Here is a 25,881-nt window from a genome sequence, read left to right on the forward strand (position 1 = left end):
TCAAGTTTCCATTTTATATGTCAAGCCTCCATCTTCTGTCCTCTGCCTGGGCATCCCATGTTGCAATAATATGATTCATTGTACCCCTCCCATGTAAATTGGTTCCCGGATGAATGAGAGTGATTGAGAATGATTGAAATACAATGGTAACAGGCCTCTACTGAATGGCCTGTAATGACCAGGCCATCCCCTCGCATTGATTCACCCAGGAACCACGACCTCACCCAGGAACAGAGACCAGACCAGCATTTGAAAAACAAAAGACCCTGCAGAACCAGCAACTCTATCATTGTACCCCACCATTACAGTCACCCAAAATTGCACATCCCTGCATGGAGCACACATGCTCAGTACATCAGGGGCTGACCCTTGCCTGGGCATGCCTCCTGTCACTAGGGTCACACATGGTCTGCCCCTATAAAAAGGGGCAGTGAAGACAGACCCAGTGAGAACGCTATTTCCATCCGGACCAGAACAGCTTCACATCACCTATTCACCCCAGAGGCCCTGCTGCAGACCCCCTCTGGACAACACTGAGCTGAAGGAGACCCCAACTGGCCATCAAGGATCAACTTCCAGCCTGGGATAGGTAGATATTACCTGCACACCTCCTCCTACAATTTGGACTCTCTCTTTCTCTCTCTGTCTCTCTCCTCAGTGTCTTTCTCTCTCTGTCTCTCCACTTCAGTGGACTTCAGCCCCTGCATCAAGCCTCTCTAACCCCTGCTGCTATTTTGTGTGTGTGTGTATGTGGGTGTGTGGGTGGGTGTGTGGGTGCAAGCGAACCAATTTGTCATTGTGTCACCATCTCCCCTGTTCAATAAAACCACTGTCATTTGCAACCCTGAGTTGGGTCATGTTTTACTGAATCCCAGTCCCTTCCTTATCTTAAATTCCAGCTGTCATAACCCAAAGGTATGATTTTGTGTGTGCTTCGGCACTAGAATTATCCCTGTTGAATTACAGCTTCATTGCATGGTGGAGTTTTGCTGCATAGAGAACCCGCGTGTAAGGGAAAAGCTCCCGCCAATTTGCAGCTCTATTTGCGGCGTGCATTTCTCAAGTTGCAACAGAAATGCACAGTGCAAAGGAGTTCCCACCACCCGTATGCAAATTTGTTCCCTGCTATTGGCTAGTTCTAAATTATTCCCATGTGGCGTCTAGCGATTGGCCTGCTAGCCGTATAAGAGGCTTGAGCGGTTTCCGCCCAAGCCGAGGAGGACTCCGCATAGATCTCGTGGGGACTCTGGGTACACAGCAGGGCAATAGAAAACCTGTGTGAGACTCAGAGGAGTCCGGCGGCCTGATCCACCGTCCACCTCCTCCCGTCTTTGAACGAAAAAATTTATAAGACATATCTATGAGTTTCCATTTCAGTGGCGCGCTTGTCCAGGGCATCCGGAGCTCTGTCTACGTGCAGCCTAGCAAACTCCATGTGATTGTTCGTGTCATTTTTGTTTGTAACCGCAACTCAAGCAAGTTTTCAGCCTGCACCGCGACCATCTCCGGTGTAAGTAAACAATCTTCAAATCTACCATTACGCGTCTGTGCCTAATTCTAGCTCGTCGCCCGCCCTCTCCGACCCGGCGTGCCCGGGCTGCTGGCCACAGCCCGCGTGCAGCACGAAAAGGGCCCGGATCACCCCCGGCCCGCACACCAGCCTCATTCTCTCTCTCTCTCAATTCCAACCCCCACCCCTTTCCACTAGTTTCCCAGTCTCCTCTCAATTCCTACTGCCTTTTCCCTGTGACTTTTTGCTGCATTTTTCTGCTTTCCTGCTTCCCCTGCTGCCTTTCAGTCTCTCCTGCTGCTCTTTCTGTGATTTTCTGCTGTCCATCTCTCTGTTTTCAGGCTTCCCCCCTCCCTGCAGCTTCCCAGACTTCTCTATCTGCCCCGGAGCCATCCTTTGGCTCCCCCACACCCAGAGCCCCTCTTTAACACCCACACTTTCCCTTAGTCCCATTTTTCCCTCTCCCCATCTACCTTTTCAGCTTCCCCACAGCTCTGGCTCCAGACCCAGCCTCTGTGCCAGCATGCTTCCCTGTTCTGAAGACTTTGGGCCGTTGTCTTTTAATCAATTAAGATCAATTAAGCTAAAGTTACCCCTGAGCCTCAGTTCTTCAGCCCAGGCCCCTGTAGTCTACTGGTTCTAATCCCGGTCCTGGTAACTTTGACTCCTTACACTTCTATTTTCTTACCTTAACCTTTCCCCAGGTATCCCAAGTACACCAAGCACATACATACATACACATCACAACACCCAACTTAGGAACTCACCTGTGTGTATGTGTAGGTGGGTGGTATGTGTGTGAATTAGTGAATACACATATATACATATATATAGATATCAGTGTGTGTGTGGTATATGAATTAGTAATCCACGTATGTGTATTAGATGTGCAGGTGTTGGTAATTGGTAACTGATTCTGTCTAAATTTGGTGTGTGTGTAGCGTGTATGGGCTTAAACTGCTGATAGGTGTGCATGAACCTAGACTAATTATTTTGAACGTGTGGTTATCTGAGCTGCTAGTGTGAGTATGTATGCCTAGTAGGGGTTTATGCACCTAGTGAGTGTATGTGTGCTTAATTGATTTTTATGTGTGCATGTGCAATTGTACACCACACCCTCCTGTCTAACAGCGCAATATTGAGATCCTGAGCGTTGGCCTGACCCCTCAGGGCAACACTAGGTGCTGTGAATGTATCAGCCGTGAGGCTGCTGGGTTCAGGATCAAGGAGGCGAGTCAGGAGTGAAGTAAAGGCAAATTTATTTACAGTTTAGCATACAACAGTTAACAGAAAGGTTAATGCGACAAATAGATAGTACAGTAATAAAGAGCTAATAGTGAATGATAACAACAGATAGACAGAATGACAAAGAGTTCCCACATGGGGTTGGCAATTTATCGGCAGTTCCACTATGCCAGGTGCACGCCAAGTTGTTCCAGCAAAGTCAGGCATCCCCGATCAACACTGTCCGAGGGGTCACTGGGAAGGTCCCTTGGTCGGGATCTGGTCCTCACTCACACTGGGAGTCCGGGGTCCAGGCTTGGTACAGCAATGGTCCTTCTGTCCTGTCCTTCATGCTGGTCATCTGACATACGTGATTCCTTATACCCTGTCTTGTGCTAATCTGTTGGTTTTAGAGCCACTCACAATCTTGCCCTATAGGTGTTACCCTATGGGATCAAAAGGTGTTAGAAATTATCATGAAAGGTTACCGCCCGAACTCAGGTTCACCCAATAAGCAAATTACACCACATTACTTCGAGGTTTGAAATTAGCATTACTTTGCCCTTAGTCTCTTATTCCTGGATTCCTTGGAATGTGCTAATTATATTAGGTGGTCAAATATTGTTATGGCTTGACCTTTAAAAAACCTGTTAGATCAACTAATCTTGTAGCTCTGCTTATTTTTGGGGCTCAGTGGTCCCATGATCAGTGCAAACAGTTAGATTTGTGGTGGGAGAAACCTCCCTAAGGTCCGTTGTCTAGCTGTAATTTGATTGACAGACAACGCGGGTAAAGAAAGACAGCTGTTTATTTGCTCGAGCAAAGACCATAAAGCCAGCAAAAGGCAAAATGGCCCCCCCTCAAGGGTGAGGCGATCTTTTATACTTCTTACAACAAAGCAAGACTATATGGTTAACAAAAAGCAATACTTGGGGCGGTGCTCTACAAATCTTTGTAACAGCATATTTCTGTTAAGCTGAACTAGCACTTTTTAAAAGCTAAAAGTTAAGTAACAGTAACATTATGTTAGCAAAACCTTACACAGTAGAAGAAACTTCTCAAGGACACAACCAGTAAGCTCAAACAATGGTTTCTCTGTCTTATCTTACTTCTTGCTGTAGCTGATTTTTTTTTAGCACACAGACACAGATTCACTTTTTAACTCAGAAAATGCTTGGTGCAGTTAAAATGATTACTTGACACAAGCAAAGGCCTAGCTATCATTCTGCCTTGTGGTCAGCTGCATTGCTAGGCCACAGGTCATGCCTTGTATTCAGCTGTAAAGCTAATACTTCTTAATAATCCAAATTATTGTAAACCTAACTATGCTTTCAGAAAACTATTCTATTTCAGGGTAATGACAAACCTGCACACTACAGATTCAACACTGGTTAAATTGTGACCGACAAATTCTGCTTGCAGGTTGCAAACTTACAAGCTTTGCATTAGTTAATCTTAACTGCTTAGACAATTACCAGATGCTTTCAAGAGCATATATTTATTGCTCATGATAGTAACCCCTCTGGTTCTGGCCACCACAGAGAGCTCTGTGCTCAGCAAATCTTGTGAGTGGATAAGAAGCAGTCAGGCAAAAAATCACCAAGAAGGGTTTGCATGGCCAAGTGGTGGGTTGCAAGCCCTGAGCACCTGCAAACAATTGCCCAGCATAGCCTCCCTGCCATATGTTACCCTGTACCTCCCTGCATTGCCTACTAACTTGACGAGTCTTTAAAGCAGTGTCTGATGCCACCCCGATACCATCCCCACCTCCCCTTCACCTCACAGTCTAGCCTAATCACAATTGTCAGTTCAGCTGACGGTTGACTTAAAGATTTCCCAGGGCTTCACATACCAGGTGTGGAAGTCAATGTCCCCAGTCTCTCCTCTTCGAAGGAATCTTCATGAGCCAGTACTAGTACCCTGCCCCTGTCCTCCTCACTTGAGGCAGCATGAGTTGGACCCATGGTTGTCAAGGTCTTAGGAGTGGAGGATGGCCTGGATATGTTGACCGTCTCATTTCATGGCGTTCAAGAATCTCCATTAGTGGGTGGAGGTGTCGATAGTACAACATGTTATGCATAGGGATGCCCTGCTGCTGAGCTCTTGCAGCTTCACATCAGAAAGCAGCATTCTGAATCTTGGCCTTCATCCTGCACTGGGCTGCTGTCTAGTTGTGCCCACGCTCAGCAAGTCTCCTGGACACATAGAGGTATATATGCAAGTTAGCATGTGGGCTGTTGTGGAACTAGATTAACACCTCAGGATCCCCCAGCACCCACACAAGGCTCTTAGTTTCTGCATAGAACCAAGTGGTCTTAGTCCTACATGCCCTACGTGCCATGGTCTGCTATCTTCTCTCCCTGGTTTGATCTCTCCCTGGTCTGCAATCTTATATCCTCAGCGTCAGACATCTCAGATCAATAAGGAGTACTCAAATCTGAGCAGCTATACTTGCAATGTGTAGGTCTTCAGGTGACCTGGTCAAGTAAAGTTCACCCCGCTCCAACCCTCTTTTTGGTGCACAATGTTTGGACAACAGACCCAGAAATGTTGTTTCTTATGGGCATACTTGCTCAGGATGGTTTGTTGCAATTTTTGGGTGCAAAATATCTGGAAGGTGTAACTAATCAATGAGCTATATACTGACTGGTAGGCCAACAAGGGTTGCCCACAGGGTCCCTTTTGGCCATGCCACAACAGAGGGCTACCCACCAGTCACCCATGTGTCAAGACACCGGTCCCTGCTCACAGTTTCTTATATAGCTGGTGAGGGAATGAATGAATGCTGACAGAAATGACCTGCTATTCATAAAGCAGGCCAGTTTAATACTCAAGTGGGCTCACAGAAAACTGCTTATTTTATGTAAAAACAGTGAGTCAATAAAGGGCATTGTACTCTGTATAATACAGATGTGCTGTGTATAATGGCTTAAATAAAGAACTGCCTATTTGGCTGGCATTACATCTCTAAATCCTTTCTGAGCCACACAGCACCATGCCTCTGTAGCACTGGGGGGGGAATCTCCAGTACATCCCTGAGCACAGTCTTCCCCTTCACAGTGCACGGATGGAAGGGAGGGGGAGGAAGGAGGCACACGTTGCCCGCAACAGATAACAGTGGCCAACACCCCTGCTTCTGTCAACCCGAGGCAGATTATGATTAGCAAGGGAACCCTGGATCCTGGCCCCATGTGCCCGTGAGTTAATCCAACCCTGGCATAAAACTAATAACCACTTCTCTGTTTTAAGTGGGCTCCCAAGCGCGGTTTCATTTGCCATTTAAACTAGCATGGGGTTCTCTGATTCCATATTTGCAGGCATTGGAACAACTTTGCCCCGTGTTTCCCCCCCACCCCACCTTTAGTTTGACCAGGGCATACATATGCCAGACTCAAGGATTGTGCCTGGGCCACTGCCAGGAAAGGGGCATCTGTGGTCCCAGTCAGTCGGGGGTGGGGAGGTGGTCAGGCAGGCGCCCCTGCAACTGGTGTCTGGGTTAATGGGTCACAGTGTCTGGGTCACTTTGGTTGGCAAAGGATCTTTTCCTCATTGTGACTCCCCAGAACTGCTCTGGCTGTGGCAACAAGCCATTCAGAGCATGCCATTCACTGGTGCCAGCTGAAATTGCAACAGTTGCAGAACACACCTTAGCAGAAAATAGCTCCCCAGATGTTGCACAAAAGAAGTAGCCTTGACGAACCACTGATCCCCTCCACCCTCCAATGAAACGCCCTTTCTGGTTTGCTGTGACTGAAATTTCCTTCCCACCCCACCCCCACCCCACACATTCACATAACGGTTTTACAGAAAACCCAACAAAGTGTTCTGTGAGCCCGCAGGGCCATTAAGTGTGGCTGTCCGCTTTATGAATATCAGGTCAGTTCTTTCCTCACCAGGTATGACAGCACTAAAAGAAGATCAGAGCAGGATTAGGATTAGGTTGGCATGACTGCACCACCCTGGCCCCTTGAATTCACCAGCACAGCACACACAGAGTCATGACAAGGTTCACAACCTTATTTATCATCCTTTTTCCCCAGAGCTGGGCAGGACCATGCCACTCACACTCTGAGGAAGGTGTCAATTCCTACAGCTATGCCATCCTGGGTATCAGGGGTTAGGGTCATGTAGTGCTGCAACAGGGATCCTCCATCCAGCCATTAGCAGAGGTTGTGTGGCAGGCCAGACTTGCCCCCCCATGCCATCATAGCTAAGGGTCCTGAGCTATAGGAGTACAGGTATGCCTGAGGCACCAGCAGGATCAGCAGCAGCAGCATGTAGTGGCTCAGGCAACCTTCAGTCTGTACAAACAGCTCATCATGCACCACCCCGGGAATATGCAGCAGTGGTATGCTTTGGGCACTTTGGCATCATGGTGGGTGACTGCCCCAGGGTACCTCCCCAGAAAGGCCCCTAGAAGGGTTGGTGGCTGCCCGGCAAGACCCTGGCAACAATTGTCCTGCAGCCCCACATGACCAAGGGGTGTGCTGCAGCAGAACAGAGTGGTTGTCCTGCAAGGCAGATAGCGGGATGGGGAAAAGGGTTTGGGAGCAGTGGCAGCAGTTACCTGCAGCCATCACCCAACTGGACGCTGGCCATAGTGGACCAAACTGGGAAGGGGGCAGCTCATCTGGCAGCCTTCTGGCTGCTGGATCTGACTGGTTGACTTATCTAGGGTTATCATATGTCCAGGTTTTCCTGGACATGTCTTCTTTTTTGGTTCCCTGTTCTCCATCCAGGCAGGTTTTTAAAATTCAAGCAAATGTCCAGGTTTTTGCTTTGCCTCCTCATTTCCCCGGCACTTGCAGCTTGGCTGCTTGGGGGTGGGGGTGAAGCAGCCTGTGGTTTAGGAGTGAGGGGCTGAGGCAGGGCATGGGCATATCACTGCCCCCCACCAGAATCATATATCCCTTCCCCCTCTCCTCCTTCCCCCCCCCCCCACAGATGTCCTCTTTTTTGATATTGGAAATATGGTAATTCTAATTTACCATTCTCTCTGGGTACCCCTGTGCACGGCCAAGCCCCAGTCTGAGGAAAGGCAGTGGACAGCACTTGATGCAGAGCATCTTATCAGTGGAATGTTGCAAAATTTTACAAAAGGCTTCTGTTTCTTGGCTCTGCAGAACCAATATCTATATGCAGGGGAGAGTCCAGCTCAGGGTCCCGAACATCTCAAGGTCACATGCAAAGAGGCATGGCGTGGGGTGGCCAAAGAAGGCTTTTCATCTGTGATGACTGACCAAAAGCCAGTTCCTTTTACAAGCACATATACTTAGTACAGTGGGCATGGGGGTGGGGGGAAGGGAGCAGAGAGAACTGTCAGTTCTTGGACAGCCCATGTCTAAGTCCAGCTTTGGGCAGGGGAAGACTTCCCCAGAGGTGTTCAGTTACCCTGTGGTGGGAGAAAACTCCCTGGGTTTCATTGTCTAGCTGCATAGGAACCAGACAATATGGGTAAAGTTTACTGCAGTATATTTGCTCGAGCAATGACCATAAAGCCAGCAAAGAGGCAAAATGGCCCCCCCTCAAGGGTGAGGCGATCTTTTATACTTTTTACAACAAAGCAAGACTACAGGGTTAACAAAAGCAATACTTGGGCGGTGCTTCACAAATCTTCATAACAGCATATTTCTATTAAGCTGAACTAGCACTTTTTAAAAGCTAAACGTTAAGTAACAGTAACATTATGATAGGTTAGCAAGAACTTGCAGTGGTAGATACTTCTTAAGGACACTATCACTGTACTTAGAACAATGGCTTCTTTGTTTTATCTTGTTCCTTGCTGTAGCTGATTTTACAGCACACAGACACAGATTCACTTGCTGCATTTTACTCAGAAAATGCTTAACACAGTTAAAATGATTACTTGACACAAGCAAAGGCTTAGCTATCATTCTGCTTTGTGGTCAGCAGCATTGCTAGGCCACAGGTCATGCCTTGTATTCAGCTGCAAAGCTAATACTTCTTAATAATCCAAATTATTGTTAACTTAACAGTATGCTATCAGAAAACTATTCTATTTCAGGGTAATAACAAACATGCTCACTACAGCCTGAACAGAGGAGTTCTTTTTTCCCAAATGAGTGCTATGGGCAACCAGTTTACGCTTAATATATCAATTATATTTAAATATTAAAATCAAAGTTTCTATCTGCTTTACTCCAGGTTCCATGTGTGTTATGGCCAAAGGGAGGGACTTGCATAGCCTTGATGGGCAGGCACTTTCTTTTTCAACATGGGTCATTATCATATACTCAAACCAGACTCCCTGGCTTTGTTCTCCTCAAAAGCAATAGCAGTTGACAGAGGCATCCATAGAGGGGTTTGTTAAACTTTTAAAACTGCAAAACCTGTTAAAATTGCAGATCTCCTTTAGGGGTGGGGGGAGAACAAAAATGTCGGGAGCCAAGGGGAGCATGGCCCAGGATGGCACCTTGGCCAGACACGTGTGGTAGGCATGGGACCAGCAGGGCACCATTTGCTGTTAAGGGCAAATGAAAGTGTTCCCAGGTGCCCACTTTAGGCACCCAAGCAGTTATTAAGTCCTTCCAGGAACCAAGGGTGAATTAAAGGGTGACACATCACAGGGGTCACCCTGGCCATGGACATGTGGAGGGGCATGGCACGGTGGGGTGCAGCATAGAGGGATGTGTGCTGCCTGCAGGATGCCTGCAGCAATGCAGAAGTCCTTGACTTTAGGAAAGCTGACTTTGACAAGCTCAGGAGGCTCATTGTCGAGGCCCTAAGGGACCATGACTCAACAGGAAGAGGAGTCCAAGAGGAGTGGTTGCTCCTCAAGGATCCTGACAGCACAAGGGTTGTCCATCCCATCTCGGAGGAAGGGTAGCAAAAGGGCACAGCAACCCCCTTGGCTTAGCAGGGAACTTGAGGACCTCCTACACCTAAAAAGAGAGACTTATAAAGGATGGAAGGCTGGAATAACCACCAAGGAGGAGTACTCAGCACTGGTCCATGCCTGCAGGGAGCAGACCAGGAAAGCTAAGGCTGCAACCAAACTCCATCTGGCTTCACATATCAAGGATAATAAAAAGTCCTTTTTCAGATACGTAGGGAGTTGAAAAAAAAAGCAAGGGTAACATTGGACCCCTGCTGAACCAAATGGGACAGCTGATAACTGACACCAAGGAAAAAGCCAACTTGCTCAATGGGCCCTTCGCATCAGTCTTTCATCTGCCCAAAGGGACTGCCCTGCCTAGCATGACATGGGACAGCCAGGGTGAGGGTGTATTTATACCCAGCATTGGTGTAGACCTTGTAAAGCAACACCTTGAGAGGTTGGAGACCTTCAAGTCAGCTGGCCCTGATAGATTACACCCTAGAGTATTCAAGGACCTGCCAGGTGTCATCGCCCAACCACTGGCAAAAATATTCAAAAACTCATGGTGCTCAGGTGAAGTACCTGAAGACTGGAAGAAAGCCAATGTGGTACCTATCTTTAAGAAAGTAGATCCCGGGAATTACAGGCCAATCAGCTTGACCTCAATCCCGGGTAAGATTCTGGAGAAAATTACCAAAGGGACCCTTCTTGATAAGCTGGCTGAGGGCAGCATCCTGAGGGACAGCCAGCATAGTTTTGTTACGGGTAGGTCCTGCCTGATCAATCTTATCTCCTTCTTTGGCCAGGTGACATACCACCTGGACAAGGGAGAAGAGATTGACATCATAGATCTGGACTTTAAAAAAGCCTTTGATCTGGTGTCCCATGGTCTCATGGAAAAATTGGCCAACTGTGGCCTCAGCTATACCACAGTCCAATGGCTGGGATATTGGCTCCAAGGTCAGACCCAGAGAGTAGTAGTTGATGGTAGCAAATCATTATGGTGCTCCGTGACCAGTGGTGTCCCCCAAGGTTCTGTCTTTGGACCAGTTCTCTTCAACATCTTTATCAACGATGCAGACATTGGGACACTTAGTAAGTGGGCTGATACAAACCGGATGATGTTTAATACCGATAAATGCAAGGTACTCCACCTCGGGGGGAAAAAACCTGCAGCATGCTTACAGGCTTGATGGTGCTACACTCACTAGCACCACAGCTGAAAAAGACTTGGGAGTCATGATTGACCACAAGATGAACATGAGCCACCAATGCAATGTCATAACTGGTAAAGCAAACAAAACTCTGGCTTGCATCTATAGATGCTTCTCAAGTAAATCTCAGGATGTCATTCTTCCATTGTACTTGGCCTTGGTGAGGCCGCACCTGGAGTACTGCATCCAATTCTGGGCTCCACAATTCAAGAAGGCTGTCGAGAAGCTTGAGAGTCCAGAGGAGAGCCACACGCATGATCAGAGGGCAAGAGAACAGGCCTTATGAAGAGAGGCTGAGAGCCATGGGACTCTTCAGCCTGGAAAAGCACAGGCTCAGGGTAGACCTGGTGGCTGCCTACAAGTACATAAGGGGTGTGCATCAGGATCTGGGGGAACGTCTGTTCATCAGAGTGCCCCAAGGGATAACAAGGACTAACAGTCATAAACTCCTTCAAAACCGTTTTAGGCTGGACATAAGGAAAAATTCCTTTACTGTCTGAACCCCCAAGTCCTGGAATAGACTCCCTCCAGAAGTGGTGCAGCCTCGTACTCTGGACTTATTCCAGAAACGCTTGGGTGCTTATCTTGCTGGGATCCTTTGACCCTGGCTGACTTCCTGCCCCTGAGCAGGGGGCTGGACTTGATGATCTTCAAGGTCCCTTCCAGCCCTAATGTCTATGAAATCTATGAAATCTATGAAAACATGAGTGGCCCTGCTCCTGTGCCCTGCCTTCAGCACCAGCACCACTATTATAGTATGCGGGCAACCAGTGTTGGATCTGCCCCTACCCCCCATCACCCAAACTCCATTCTGTCATACCCAAGTTACCGAGGTACCCTTGTTCTGTACAACCTCCCCCACCCACTGTCCACTTGTGGGGAAGTACTCCTTCTTATTACCACTATGTGTCTGAAGCAAACCAGGGAATGTCTGGCTTTGCTTACATCACCCAGCACGCAAAACCAGGCCTTATCAACCCTTCCCATTACAGCAGGCAGACATGGATGAAAAATAATTTTTATTAAACCAGAGCAGTTAATTTCTTGGCAATAAAATAACGCAGGATGTCCATTCCCCAATTGCCTCTATAAACAGCAGCATTAACAACTAAAAACCCCTCTCCTGTCATATGCTGTTCTTTCCTGGCTGTGCACTCTGTGTCTTACCTGCCCCTTGTTCCCTGAAACATAGCGGTGCTCTTCTGGCCCTACTAGAATTGGGGCACACCTCACTTCCAGACCTTGTGGGTGTCCCTGAGGTTGTTGCTGCATGGGGTGGGGGAACAGGCTCAGTGGTCTCACTGCTGGTGACCTCCCAGATAGAGGCAAGCCTAGTGGACCTCGCATGCTTGCTTCTGGGGGGGACCCACTTCTGAATCGGGGGCTTGTTCACATGCTTAAGGATCTCTTCCTTAATCACTGTGCAGGTCTCCTTGAGACCTGTGTGGCACCATGAGGCCAACTCAAGGAATTGTTTTGTGATGTCTATGATATCCTTCAGAATTCCCTAGTACCTGCTGTGCTTTGTGTCTTCCTCTATTTAAACTGTCTAAGCACCTCTCAGGCTTCATCCTGCCAGTCATCTGCAGTGGTCGCATGATTGCACAATCTCCACCAAAGACTCCATCATGCTCTCTCTGGAGCATTGCTACCTGCAGCGGAATTTCTGCATCTGCTCTGCTCCAGTGCAAGCTGGTGTCCATGGTTTGGGCATACATCCCCAGCTTCCACTGGGTGCAGTAGCTGATAACAGGAATTGGAGAACAAAGTATTTGTGGTCAAAGATCACATCCCCAACTGTTAAACAAAAGGTTAACCCCTACCTAAGCTACTAGGCATGCTCTCCTGAATACCTCCCCGCTCCCTCATCCCCCAGCCAGCTTGGACACTCCCTGGCTGGACACTCTGGCCAGGAGGGGGCATTTTGCAGCTGGCCGGGAGCAGCGGGGGTTTGCAGCCAGCTGAGCACTCCAGCCAGGAGAGGATTTTCAGTCTCCCTGCTCCCAGCCAGAGTGCTTGTCTGGCTGCAAACCCCCACCACTCCCAGCCAGCTGCAAACTCCCCCTCCCAGCCAGAGTGCCCAGTCAGGGATTGCCCAAGCTGGCTGGGGGCTGAAGGAGCGGGGAGGTTTTCAGTCGGCCAGGCACTCCAGTTTGCAGCTGGCTGGGAGCAGTGGGGGTTTGCAGCCATCCAAGCACTCTGGCTGGGAGTGGGGAGGCTGCAAACCCCCTCCTGGCCAGAGTGCCCAGCTGGCTGCAAATCTCCCTGCTCCCTCAGCCCCTAACCAGCTTCCCCTCCCAGCCCTGCCCCACAACCCCAAGTCCCACTTACCAGCAGCAAGAACAGTGAGCCTGAAGAGAAGCCTCTGGTAAATGCAAGTGTCGGACCCCTCCTTTCCCTCTCCCTCTGCCCCTTGGGGCAGGGTTGGGGCTTTCCCACCCCTTTTACAAACAGCTTTTTCAGGCTGGAACTCTGCCAGCCTGCAGAATTCTTTGCAAAAGCAGGGAAATCCATGGGTTTCTCTGCTAAAAGAGAAAATCCACATTTTCTCTGCTAAAAACAGGAACTCCATGGTTTTCTCTGTTTTTCCATGGGAAATGGAAAACCCAGATCTCTGGTCATCATCAGTAGCCAGGAAGGGCCAGTAACCAGGAAGGGCCAGTAACCAGGCTGGCTACCTGCCTGGCCCCCTCCCTCTCACTCTCCCAACATGCAGCCCTCCATCCATCCTTATCATATCAAGGGATTACTAAAGGGACCTTGGGAGCATATTGTGAATTGGTATGTTATCCTATTGTATTGTGTTTGCTGGCAAAGGCTGTACTGTAAAAACATGTATTCACCAGTTGACTACCAATGGCATTGTTGAGTAAAAACAAAATGTCTATACTGTTTTAGCTTTACTGTGATTTCTTAATTGAATTGATTGCAATTCAATTTATTGTGAAAAAAATTAAGATGAGGAACAAAAAATTCTGATTTATGCTTACTCCTGCTTGATTTCAGGACATGGACCTGGGAGCAGGGGAGTGGTTTGAAGCCAGCTAGGGGTGGGAGTGCAGTAGCTTCACAGGCTGGACACAAAGCTGGTCAGAGTCTGTATTTCAGATTGGTTGGCCTCCCCTCCAGGCACCTCAATAATATGTCTGGGGATAGCCATCTGCTACATAACACTTCTGGCCTCTTTATAGTGTGCAGAGTGCTTTTTGAAACCCTGGCCTTGGCTAATTAGCAGCTCCCTGCTTAACTGAGACCCATCTGATGAGGACATGCCAATACCCAGTGTAGGAGAAGGAGGTATTATAAATTTCTTGAATTTGGATGAAAAGAAGTTCTCCCACTTTGATGCTTTCTTTGAATACACTTGATTCTGCAGAGGCCTAGAGGTAGCTGAAGAGATTACCTTGGTCTGCCTTGGGAGTGCTACTCCTTGTTGCCCTCTCACCTTTTCCCTGTCCTTTGAGAAAGCTGAGAGGAGAGATATGGCAAAGGAGGACAAAGCAACCCTGAACAAAATCTGATGAGCTCTCTCCAGGGGGGGAGTGGGTTGCAGTTGACAGGGGGGATGGGGGCGGTCTGTAAACCCAGCTCCGAAAGGTGCTGCACGAAGAATTTTGTAAAGAAAACACTGCATTGCAAAGAAAACGTTAAAAAAAATCATTGTTGCATCGCACCTCCCATAGCAGTACAGACTGCAAAGAAAAAAATAAAAAAAAAATAAGCTGTTTTGGAGCTGTGACAGTAGGTGTTAACCCCAACCCCCAACCCGTCTTGGCAACCATGCATATGAAATGCATTATAATGCATTAGAAGACATACAAAAAACTAGAACTCTTGGTTCCAAAATGATACCTTTTATTAAACCAACTAGGAAATTGCAAGAAAATTGTCCTTTCTGCAAGCTTTCAGGATCAAAGTTCCTTCGTTAGGCTCTGGGAAAAGTAGAGATGGTACAAGATGGTAAAAAGTCCCCATAGGTAGGAAATAAACTTCATTTTTGCACAAGTGCAGCAGGTGCAGCATGTGGTAAGTTTTCCTTTGAGGGGAGCACATGTTAACATGTTAATATTTGGGGGTAACTTGCGGCTCTTATAATTTCCCTCCAGAAACACAAGAGATGGCTGATGCAGCATGCCAGACCCCTCCACTAGGATATGCAGCTGCAAGAAGAATGTATTGGTATTATCAGACAATGCGTGAAGAAATCTCCCATGGGAGATTTTGTGGCCTGTAGGGGGAGGTGAAGAAGGTGGGTTTGGGAGTATGGGGCAAAACCTGTCTTTTTTCTTTCCTTGCATGACAACAAGAAAAGAACATTGCTGAGCTTGTGTTTGCCTGGTTTTTGTGTCTTCTGTTTATTTATTTTTGGGTTATTTATTTATTTATTTATATTTATGTGCCCACCTGGTCTCGAATATGCACCCATGGGTTGCCTTAGCACATGCACCTGGTGTTGGGTGCCATGTGGGCTCTTGTGACCTCTGGAGTGGTCCTCAATCACCCCGGGAAAAGCCCAGAAACTTACCTGCCACAACTTTGATTGAATCTTCAGAGGTGGGTTCCCCTGTTAAAGACTGTCCCAGGTAGGTCACGCCTCCTGTTGGGTATCCATGGGGCTCCACCTCCCCTCCATCCCTTCCATATGCCAGCCTCCAGGATGAGTCACTTGGTCTTCGTGCGGCTTCCCCTTGCTCTTCACAACACATGAACTGTGACCTGGTTCTTCCCTGTCCCTGTGCTCCCAGGATGGCTGGATCACCCTGACCTCCTGGTGTTTCTTCGTGGCCATTTGGCTGCCTGCCATGGATCTGAGGCAGCTCCCATCTCCCGGAGTGTTGCCTATGCCCCAGCCAAGACAACAACTAAAAAAAAAAAAACCCACAAAGAAAAAAAGGAATCCCAGCACTTAAAAAAAATAAAAATAAAAAAAAGAAGAGAAAAAAAAAGAAAAAAAACCTGAGGGAGTAGGCTAGCAGCCACTCCTCCCTCACAGCCCTTGTGCCTGGGGTTTAGGATGTCCCCCAACGCTGCTCCAGGTCCTCCCTCCTGCCAAGGACCGCTCTTCCTTCCCTGACACCGGCTCTTCAGTTGCACGCTGGCACTGCCTGTGCTTGGCATGGAGAGCACATTCCTCACCGGCCATCTCCTCCGCTCTTCGTCTGTTTCTGCCGGTGCCGGCTTTTATCCCGTCCAGGCAGCGTTCTGCAATGTCAGTTGCCCAAGCTGGTTCCAACCGGAAGTAAGCGCAGTTTACAAACCTCACAGGCATTTCTTCTTGGTGTGGCTCATCCCACACGTCCCGGTCTGAAATTGGTGAGTTTGCCCTGGTTTCAGGGCTTTCCTTGTAGGGATGGGCCACCCCCTTCCCCCGTCCTACCACAGGGAGGGTTCCCATCCCATGGTGACTGTCTCCCTAGTTAATTTAAAATAAAGGTTTTCTTTTGCAATGTTCCAGATTTCGTGTGCTTTTTGCATACGTGGATTAACACACAGGCCAACTGGGCCCCTGGCTTGGCATGGATGAAACTGGTACCCAGGCTGGCTCAGGCATGCATGACGTGGCCTCCCTTGACTGCCAGTTACCAGGCGGCAGGACATGACCATATTAGAGCCCTGGGAGTAGCTGGAGCCGCAGGTGGCAAGGAGCAGAGTTGGGCGCAATGCATGACTGGGACCTGGAGGCTGCAGGACAGTCCCAGTGCAGCCAGGTCCTGGCCCGGCCTGACCATGATCCTGTTATTAGCCAGGTGCTGCTACAACCACACTGAGCCACAGCGGGCTGAAGACCTGCTCCCAGACCTTGGTCTGCAATGCATGTGCCCACCAGGCAGTGGCTCTGCACTCCCAGCACTGTCTCCAGAGTGGACCTGCGGGTGGGGGAGGCTGCAGGTCCTGCCCCAGACCTCAGAGGCAGCATGTGTTCTCCGTCCACTGTTCCCATTGCGCCGGCCAGGGACAGAGCCTGTGGCTGCAGTGCAGGACATGGATCGGGGTGCCCCAGGCAATGAGGGCGTGAAGAGATTACTGGTTTGCCAGTGCTCTCTTCTGTAATTGAGTACAAAAAAGATCAGCGGGGTGGATTGTTATGCTGCATCCCCTGCTGTAATTTACTGTGAATTGTGTACTGAAATTGATTTGATTTAAAAGCTGTCACTTATACACAGTGGTGTAACAAATTAAAACACATCTCCTGTTTCAGTTATAATAAAGCTGTTTAATTTAGTGAGGATTAAACCCCCATCACACGTACAAATGCCCACTGGTAATACCCAAGGCAGGGCAGACTCCTTATCCCTCTCCTTAGCTGCAGTAGCTCTTACAGAGCCAAGAGCAATTACAGTTGGGAGGACAGGCCTCAGAGATCCCCAAGGTGCAGATCAGTGGAGAGGTAAGGAGACATTTTCCTATTGTTCCCTTTGACCGCAAGAGCATTTAACATGAAGGTCCCATTTCTGGACCCAGCATTAATAAGGAGTGAGTGTCAGTTCCAGATTGCTTGGGCTATGCTATAAAAAAGCTATAACAGCTCTCCCTGAATTTATCTGCTTGTGTATCTGGGACTCTAGAGGCAGTAGCTGCAACATCTTCTGTTAATGTTACAGTCTGTGCACACATTTCAGCAACACCCTCTGCCATGTCTAGCAGTCATTTATATTTTAAGCCGTCGTGCTTACTGATCATTTATTTATTAACACTCATTAGCATCCACCTCCAGAGTCCTTGTTCTTGGTTGTTGTCTGCTATTATAGTGTGAAGGCTCTGTCTTGTAGTGTTATACTGAAGGGCATCTAACTAGGTTCATGATTTCAGAAGCCCAGGACAATCATAGAAAGGGATATATGTTAGGGGAGTGTGAAACGGGCCATAATCAATTCGGAATCGGCCTGAATTTGTTGATTTGGATCACTGTCCCTGATTCAGTTTGGCCAAATCTGAATCTGAAGATTTGATGCTGATTCACAGAATTGGCAATTTGATCATAGACAGCTTTAAATGTTTTTTCTACATACCTTGTGGTTCCAGGCATGGCTTGTGAATGCTGCAATACTGGGGCAGATGGAGTATCCCACAGAAGCGTATGGGGGGCCCCCCGTGTGCTTGGTGACGAACCTGTGTCTGCCAGGGAGCGCGCAGGGGGGTGCCCTCTACCCCCCTAGCTCAGCAATTGGCCACAGGGGGGACCCTGGGTGCACCTCCAGACCCAGGAGGCACCAGTTGTTGAGCCAGGGAGGCGTGGGGGGGGGCCAATGCACTCTACAGCAGACCCGGAAGTGCAGTTCAAATGCACCAGTAAAAAGCATGCATTTTGCACAGCACACCCTCTGTTTGGAAAGCTGTGCACCCTCTGCAAACTTTTTGCCGCCCTTCTCTGCAAAGTCCTTAGGCACGGCTCACCTACTCAGTTTGCAGCCAAGCAAAACTCTGCAGCTGTTACATAGTGCTTTATCATTAACAAGTGAGGTGTTGAGGAATCACAGACTCATAGAAAAGGAGGGCAGGAAGAGAACTCCAGAGGTCATCTTGTCTAATCACCTGCCTGAGGCAGGATCATCCCTATCGAAACCATCCCATACAAGTAAGGACTTATATTAATGTAACCCTGGCAGCTGCACTACCTGCAGCCATGTCCAAATTTTTGGGATCCTGGGGTGCCAATAGGTCTCCGTCTACTCCCACTCTGTCTACAGGCTGGGAGCCTCCACTCATTGGAGTGCTCTCCCATGATCATCCCCACACCAAACCACACACTAAATAATTTTTTTATAATAATTATTTATAATAATTTATTATTTACAATAACTGAGACCGACAAATTCAACATCCCATAAATTACAAACAAAATATTTTCAGTGAGTTCAATAATAATCTATACCAGCAGATAAAGCAAATACTTATCATCTAACAAAAGCAATTATGTTATTAACTGTAACACTCAGGCAACTTATACCAGGATTTCCTGGTAGCAAAAAACCCCCCAAAAAACAAAACTGGCAAAAAAGCAGTGCAAAACATGCCAAAGTGGCGAATGCTGGGACAAATGCAGAGACAAATCCATCTCTGCGTGCTGTGAAGCCCCGGTTCCGAGGCACCATGAGACCCAGCCAGCCACTCCCTGGTTGGCTGGGGAACAGCGTGCCTTGAGATGGGGGAGCAAGGCAGCCCTGAGTTGACTCCACATACTTCAATGCAGGAGCTCTTCAGTTGAGCCCTCACGCTGAGGCACGCAAATACAGGGGAGCAGCCAGTCCAAGGCTACCGGGAGATCCCAGTGTAAAAAAAAAAACCATGGGAAAAACCCATCGTGGTGCATGCAACAGCAGTGTGCACTGCCAGAAATGGAGCCTCAGGTACGAGCCTCTTGCAGCCCCAGCAGAGCATGCTGAGTTGCCAGCTCCCGCGGGCAACACAGACGACGCTGTAGCTACCACCCTCGCTCTCCCTAAGACTAAACGTAAAGTGTTTGTCATGGGAGACTCCATCCTGAGGGGGACTGAGGGGGTAATCTGCTGCCCCGACCCCTTAGCCTGGGAAGTTTGCTTCTTCCCAGGAGCATGAATCGAGACTCTGCGGAGAAGATTCCTAAGCTCCTCCAGTCCACTGACCACTATCCCATGCTCCTCATCCATGTGGGCATCAATGACACAGCTCGGAGTGCTCCCAGCTGGGTCATGAGGCGCTACAGGGATTTGGGTGCGGGTCTAAAGGGTCTGGGGGCACAGGTGGTGTTTTCTTCGATCCTCCCAGTCTTGGGCTATGGGCTGAGGAGGGAGAAGAGGATCCAGGTAGTGAACCAAAGACTGCGGCGCTGGTGTCATCAGGAAGGCTTTGGCTTCCATGACCACAGTCTGCTCTTTGGAGAGAGAGGCAGCAAGCTGCTGGGAAGAGATGGCCTCCACCTCTCTCCCCTGGGGAGGAGGCTCTTCTCAGCCAGACTGGCTGACCTGCTCCACCGGGCTTTAAATTAAGCCCGCCGGGGGATGGGGGGACTAGCGCCACTGCTGGCCCACTGAGCGGCTCTTGCAAAGCCAGCAGGCCAAGGCATATAAGGGAGCCCACCCCAGCCTCAGCCCTGGAACAAACTGTAGTCAGGGCATGGGCCCCCAAGGGGACACTTGCATGTCTATACACAAATGCCAGGAGCCTGGGGAATAAACAGGAGGAACTTGTTCTCCTGCTAAATGCAAATAACTATGATGTCATAGGGATAACGGAGACCTGATGGGACTCCACCCATGACTGGACTATGGGTATAGATGGCTATACCCTGTACAGGAGGGATCGAGTGGACAAAAGGGGTGGGGGCGTAGCTCTCTATGTCAAGGAAAGCTACAAGCTGACATTGGCACCCGCGATGGATGACTTGAGACCCTCTGGGTTAAAATCCATGGGGAACACAGCACAGGGGATACTATGGTGGGAATCTACTACAGACCCCCTACCCAGGGTCAAGAACTTGATCAGGAGTTCACCAGGGAATTGGCTGAGGTCGCACACTCCCGGTGTATGGTTGTCATGGGAGACTTTAACTACCCAGACACCTCGTGGGAGGAGCACTCGGGCAAATCCGAGCGGTCACAAAGCTTTCTCTCCTGAGTGGATGAGCTCTATCTGATGCAGGAAGTCTATGGGCCGACAAAAGGTAAAGCGTTGCTTGACCTCATACTGGCAACCGGGGATGACCTAATCAGTGACCTAACGGTCGAAGGGAAGCTGGGTGACAGTGACCATGAGCTGATCACCTTCACCATCTGCCATAAAGCTGGCAAGTCAGTCAGCAATACAGAAGTCCTCGACTTCAGGAAAGCTGACTTTGACAAGCTAAGCAGGCTTGTCAGTGAGGCCCTAAAAGGCCACAACCCAATGGAGAAGGGAGTTCAGGACGAGTGGTTGCTCCTCAAGGGAGCAATCCTGGATGCACAAGCAAAGTCCATCCCGTCTCAGAGGAAAGGCAGCAAAAGGGCACAGCAGCCCCCTTGGCTCTCCAGGGAACTAGCAGACCTCCTGCATCTTAAAAGGAAGACCTACAAAGGATGGAGGACTGGAACCTCCACCAAGGAGGAATATTCTGCACTGGTCCGGACCTGCAGGGAGCAAATCAGGAAAGCCAAGGCTGCAACAGAACTCCAACTAGCTACAAATATCAAGAACAATAAAAAGTCCTTTTTTAGATATGTGGGGAGCTGGAGGAAAAGCAAGGGCAACGTTGGACCCCTGCTAAACCAGATGAGGCAACTGACAACTGATGCCTAGGAAAAAGCAAACTTGCTAAATGGGTACTTTGTGTCAGTTTTTCACCAGTCCCATGGGATGGCCCTGCCCACTATGGGTCAGGGAGGCCCAGGTGAAGGAGATTCCTTGCCCTCCATCGAAGCTGACTTCGTGAAGGAACACCTTGACAGGCTGGATACCTTCAAGTCAGCTGCCCCGATGGTATACATCCAAGGGTACGCAGGGGGCTGGCGAGCATCATAGCTCAGCCCCTGGCACGGATCTTTGAGAGCTCCCGGAGCTCTGGTGAAGTGCCCGAAGATTGGAAGAAGGCCAGTGTTGTGCCTGTCTTCAAGAAAGGAAGGAAAATAGATCCAGCGAACTACAGGCCCATCAGCCTGACCTCTATTCTGGGGAAGGTCTTGGAAAAGATTATCAAGGAGGCCATCCTATCAGACTAGCTGAAGGCAATATCCTGAGGGATGCCCAGCATGAGTTGGTTGCGGGTAGGTCTTGCTTGACTAATCTAATTTCCTTTTATGACCAGGTGACATCACCTAGACAAGGGGGAAGAGATCGACATTGTATATCTTGACTTTAAAAAAGCCTTCGATCTGGTATCCCATGATCACCTCTTGGCTAAACTGGCTAACAGTGGCCTTGACCTCACCACGATCCATTGGCTGAGGAATTGGTTCCGTGGTCAGACCCAGAGGGTAGTGGTTGACGGGAGCCAATTGTCTTGGTGCATTGTGAACAGTGGGGTCCCTCAAGACTCTGTCCTAGGGCCTATACTATTTAACATCTTCATCAATGATGTGGACATTGGTGTCAGAAGTGGACTGACCAAGTTTGCTGACGACACCAAACTCTGGGGTAAAGCATCCACACCTGAGGACAGGAGGGTGATCCAGGCTGATCTTGACAGGCTCATGAAATGGGCCGACGAGAACCTGATGGTGTTCAACACCAAAAAATGCAAGGTTCTCCACCTTGGGAGGAAAAACCTGCAGCATGCTTATAGGCTTGGTAGTGCTACGCTGGTTAGCACTACAGATGAAAGGGACTTGGGGGTCATGGTTGACCACAAGATGAACATGGGCCTTCAGTGTGATGCTGCATCTAGTAAAGAGAGCAAAACGCTGGCTTGCATCCATAGATGCTTCTCAAGCAAATTCCGGGACGTCATGCTCCTGTTGTACTCGGCCTTGGTGAGGCTGCAGCTGGAGTACTGCGTCCAGTTTTGGGCTCTACAATTCAAAAAGGTTGTGGAGAAGCTTGAGAGGGTGCAGAGGAGAGCCACGCGCATGATCAGAGGTCAGGAAAACAGACCTTATGATGAGAGGCTCAGAACCATGGGGCTCTTCAGCCTGGAAAAGCACAAGCTCAGGGGTGATCTGATGGCCACCTATGAGTTTATCAGGGGTGCTCATCAGGATCTGGGGGAATGTCTGTTCACCAGAGCACCCCAAGGGATGACAAGATCGAACGGTCACAAGCTCCGCCACGACCGATTCAGACTGGACATAAGAAAGAACTTCTTCACTGTCTGAGCCCCCAAGGTTTGGAATAGACTGCTGCCAGAAGCAGTTCAAGCACCCACTTTGAACGCCTTCAAGACACATTTGGATGCTTATCTTGCTGGGATCCTACGATCCCTGCTGACTTCTTGCTCCTGGGGCAGGGGGCTGGACTCGATGATCCTCTGGGGTCCCTTCCAGCCCAAATGTCTGTGAAATCTATGAGCCTGGCCAGCCAGAGCCACGCTCTGGTTGCCAGTCAGGCTACGAGCAGCCAGATCAGTGCCACTGCTGCCCCAGGACCCCAGATAAGGCTGCTAAGGCCAGTATAGGTGCTGGCCCCATAGTTCCCTACCCCAATGGGGACGCTTTGCCCTGTACCAAACCTCATGTGTAAGGGAGTACACAGCAGTAAAAAGCAGTGGCACAAATCTGTGCCGCTGCTATTTTGGTCACAGCAAACGCACACCTCTGCATGTGGGGACACACCCAAGATATCCAAGAGGACCATGACCTCACTAGAGAGGAAGGCATTACTTCTCTCCACAGTCCATACAAGTCCGACCATGGGGTAAAATTCCTTCCTGATCACAAATTTGGTGATCTGTCTGACCCTGCGCAAAGAGGCAGGACCCTCCAGCCAGGAATTTCTGGATTTTAATTCCAGCAGGAACATTTCCACACCCCAGTTAAAATCCCCAGTCTTGGTTGCAGCCAACACCCAATGCTTCTGAGGAAGATGACCTCCCACCCAACCTCTGATACTTGTAGCAAAAGAAGGGGAGTGGGGGAAATTCCTTCCCAACACCTTGTAGCAACTAGCAAAGCCCAGAAGCATGGGAAATACTAAGAACCCTCCATTCTGCTCTGCAACCTGGGAACAGCGAGAGTATTATGTATTTAATGCAAGATCGTTGCAATTGGGTGGAATGAGTTGGTGGGCCGCAGGGGTCCCAATTGTGAGATGTCCATTGTGACTTGTCCCCAGGAGGTGACCCAGCAGGGCCAAGAGTTGAAAAGATCCTTAAAGTCTACATGCCCCTATCAGTCCTAGCAATGGTTCTGGCAGGGCAGAACTGAAGCATATCTGAAGGAAGGAATAGGAGAGAAGATTGCCCTGCTTCTGCCTCACTGGCTGCGCTGCCACCATTGAGATTCAATAGGACAGACTAATTAAAAATACATGGTAACATTACTCATCCTCCACCCTCTCCAACCTGATATTATCCTGCTGTCCTTTCACGAAGAGGGAGGAGTTTGCAGGCTGCAGAGTATGTTACAGCATCAGCCATGGATGCTGGGCAGGTGAGTGCTGTAGGGACCTGCTTAGGGGTCTGCATGGTCCCTGAGGGGCTATCAGGTATAGCTGTTCTCTCACTGCAAACTGCCCTGTCAGGATCAGCTCAGCCTGACCACTGATCTGCTGCTTTTGACTCCTTGGCCTACGTGCCCACCACTTTCATATGAGGCTTACTGGGAAAAGATTCTGTTTGGAGCTGGCCAGTGGTCAGAGGCTGGGTAGATGGCTTCCCTTATGCTTCTCACTCAGCTCCCTCATGGTATGCACTCAGGAGCCCTTAGACCCATGCTTTCTCTTGTCTTTTCTTCCAGGTTCAGCAGGAAGCGTGTGTGAGAGCAGCTGTAGGACTGCGACAGGCAGCAGGTAGAGTGCCCCTGGGGAGTAAAGGGGGATGGTGTAAGCGGTTCCTTTAACCTACTGCCTTTTGCAGGCCATTTAGCTCTGGTATTAGTTCCTTAGGAAGTTCAGTGCCCACCAGTTCAGGCTCTTAGAACACAAACAGAACAAACCAAAATCATCTGCTTTCTCCAGACTTTAGAAGAGCCACTTTCTACTCTAGCTTTTCCCTAGCACAGCATCCTGGTTTCTCCTCCTTGCAAGCTATTTCCTCATAGCTTGCTCCCTTCTGCTCTCTCCTCTGAGGTTTTAAGCTCCCAGTGGGACACTCCCTCATTTGCAGAATGCCCCACAGCTGGATGTTTTTAATAGGGCTGGTTGTCCTTCTTAAGGGAACAGACCATGCTGTTACAGAAGGGTCCCTGAGAGTCCTCAGGCCCTTTCCTAGGGAACTGACTTGCCAGTGGGTTTGGACCACTGTTCTGGGTGTCTGGTTTAAAGCTCCCCGTGCTGGGTGTGATTGAAAGCAGAAACCATTCCCTGCTGTTTGGGATCTCAGCCTCAATTACAACAAGAAAACAACAAAAAACCAATAAAAACTCCTTCCCAACTTTCCCTAGGATAGCTTATAATGAGAATATTACTGAGACCAAGGGTACTGAGAGCAGCTAAGGAAGAGTTTCAGAGGCAGCCATCAAAGGCATGGAGAGGGAAGCAGAGAAGGAATGGGCTAGGTGAAAAGGTGCTGATCTGGCCCCTTGGGTATTGCACAAGTGGTCTTTGAACTGCTGGTACCTCAGGGTAAAGGGCACTGGAAGCAAGAGAACTCTATCTGTCTTCAGTCTAGTCAGGAGATCCAGGACCTCATGGTCAACCTCCTTCTTGCTTTGGCCAAATTTGCTGTCTTCCAGACCAGGAGGGAAGCCCTGGCTGGGAAGGAACCTGGGTAACTGTAGGGCTGCTGTCCTATCACTCCTCCACTTATATTTCTGGTCAGAGTTTCACTGGGTGATATCCACAAGCTCCTTGGCTGTGGTCAAGGGGCAGTGGGCACTGACCAGTGTTCTCTGTTCAGTGTCTTGCCTTGGAACCCTTGTTATTAACCTGTGACCTTTACTCTTGTTGCTATTTTCTCTTTTGTTGTCCCAAGAGTTCAATAACTGTATACTTAGTAACTTCCCTTTATTTAAGAGAGGCTTATCTTATAGTTTCTTGGTAAGCCTATGCCTAATGATTCCGTGCAGTAAATAGGCTTGTTCAGCAGAGCCCAGTCTATCTTCAGCCTGATGACAAAGGGGGCTGGTCAGGCTCCTGTTCCATGTGGTAATGTGTGGCCAGCCCTTGGAAGTAAGTGTCTCTTTTTGATGCCCATGGTTTCCTGTTTGCTGAGATCTGAACTTTCCTCTTTAGTGATAATTAGGTTTAGTAAAAAGAGGCATACATGAATGAGAAAAACAGGTTCTATTCTGTAGCAGTAGGCAACCCTGGCAGACCTTAAGTCTATCTCTACTAACTGGTTACTCCCTAACTGAGAGACAATCTCCCAATTCCTGTATCTTCTAAACTAGGGAGGGTCTCTAAATTATAATTTTTATCATTACACCCCTTGTCTTGCCCCAGTACAGTGTGATACAAGAGGAACCCAGGGCTATTTTCAGGCTGCAAATCTGCACATATTCCAGTTGAGCAATCAGCACTTGCGTTGTTCTCTTAGCCACAGCTTCTCCTGT

General features: G+C 49.0%; 1 protein-coding gene and 1 long non-coding RNA gene across 2 annotated transcripts in view; one reads left to right on the forward strand and one right to left on the reverse strand.

Moving 5' to 3' along the window:
- Positions 1-2,752: 2,752 nt before the first annotated feature.
- On the reverse strand, positions 2,753-13,275 carry LOC132252475 (uncharacterized). Its single transcript, XR_009464382.1, has 2 exons — positions 13,118-13,275; positions 2,753-4,929 (listed from the first exon to the last, which is right to left on the reverse strand). It is a non-coding gene; the product is annotated as an uncharacterized LOC132252475 (long non-coding RNA).
- A 2,606-nt stretch (positions 13,276-15,881) lies between these two features.
- The window catches only part of LOC109283071 (uncharacterized), a 35,391-nt gene continuing 25,391 nt past the window's right edge, over positions 15,882-25,881 (forward strand). Inside the window, exons 1-2 of the mRNA XM_059733392.1 lie at positions 15,882-16,099; positions 24,127-24,178. The gene's annotated coding sequence lies outside the window, so the exon portion shown is untranslated. The remainder of the gene's footprint in view (positions 16,100-24,126; positions 24,179-25,881) is intronic.

Source organism: Alligator mississippiensis, chromosome 9 (assembly GCF_030867095.1).
Source record: "Alligator mississippiensis isolate rAllMis1 chromosome 9, rAllMis1, whole genome shotgun sequence".
Classification (NCBI taxonomy): domain Eukaryota; kingdom Metazoa; phylum Chordata; order Crocodylia; family Alligatoridae; genus Alligator; species Alligator mississippiensis.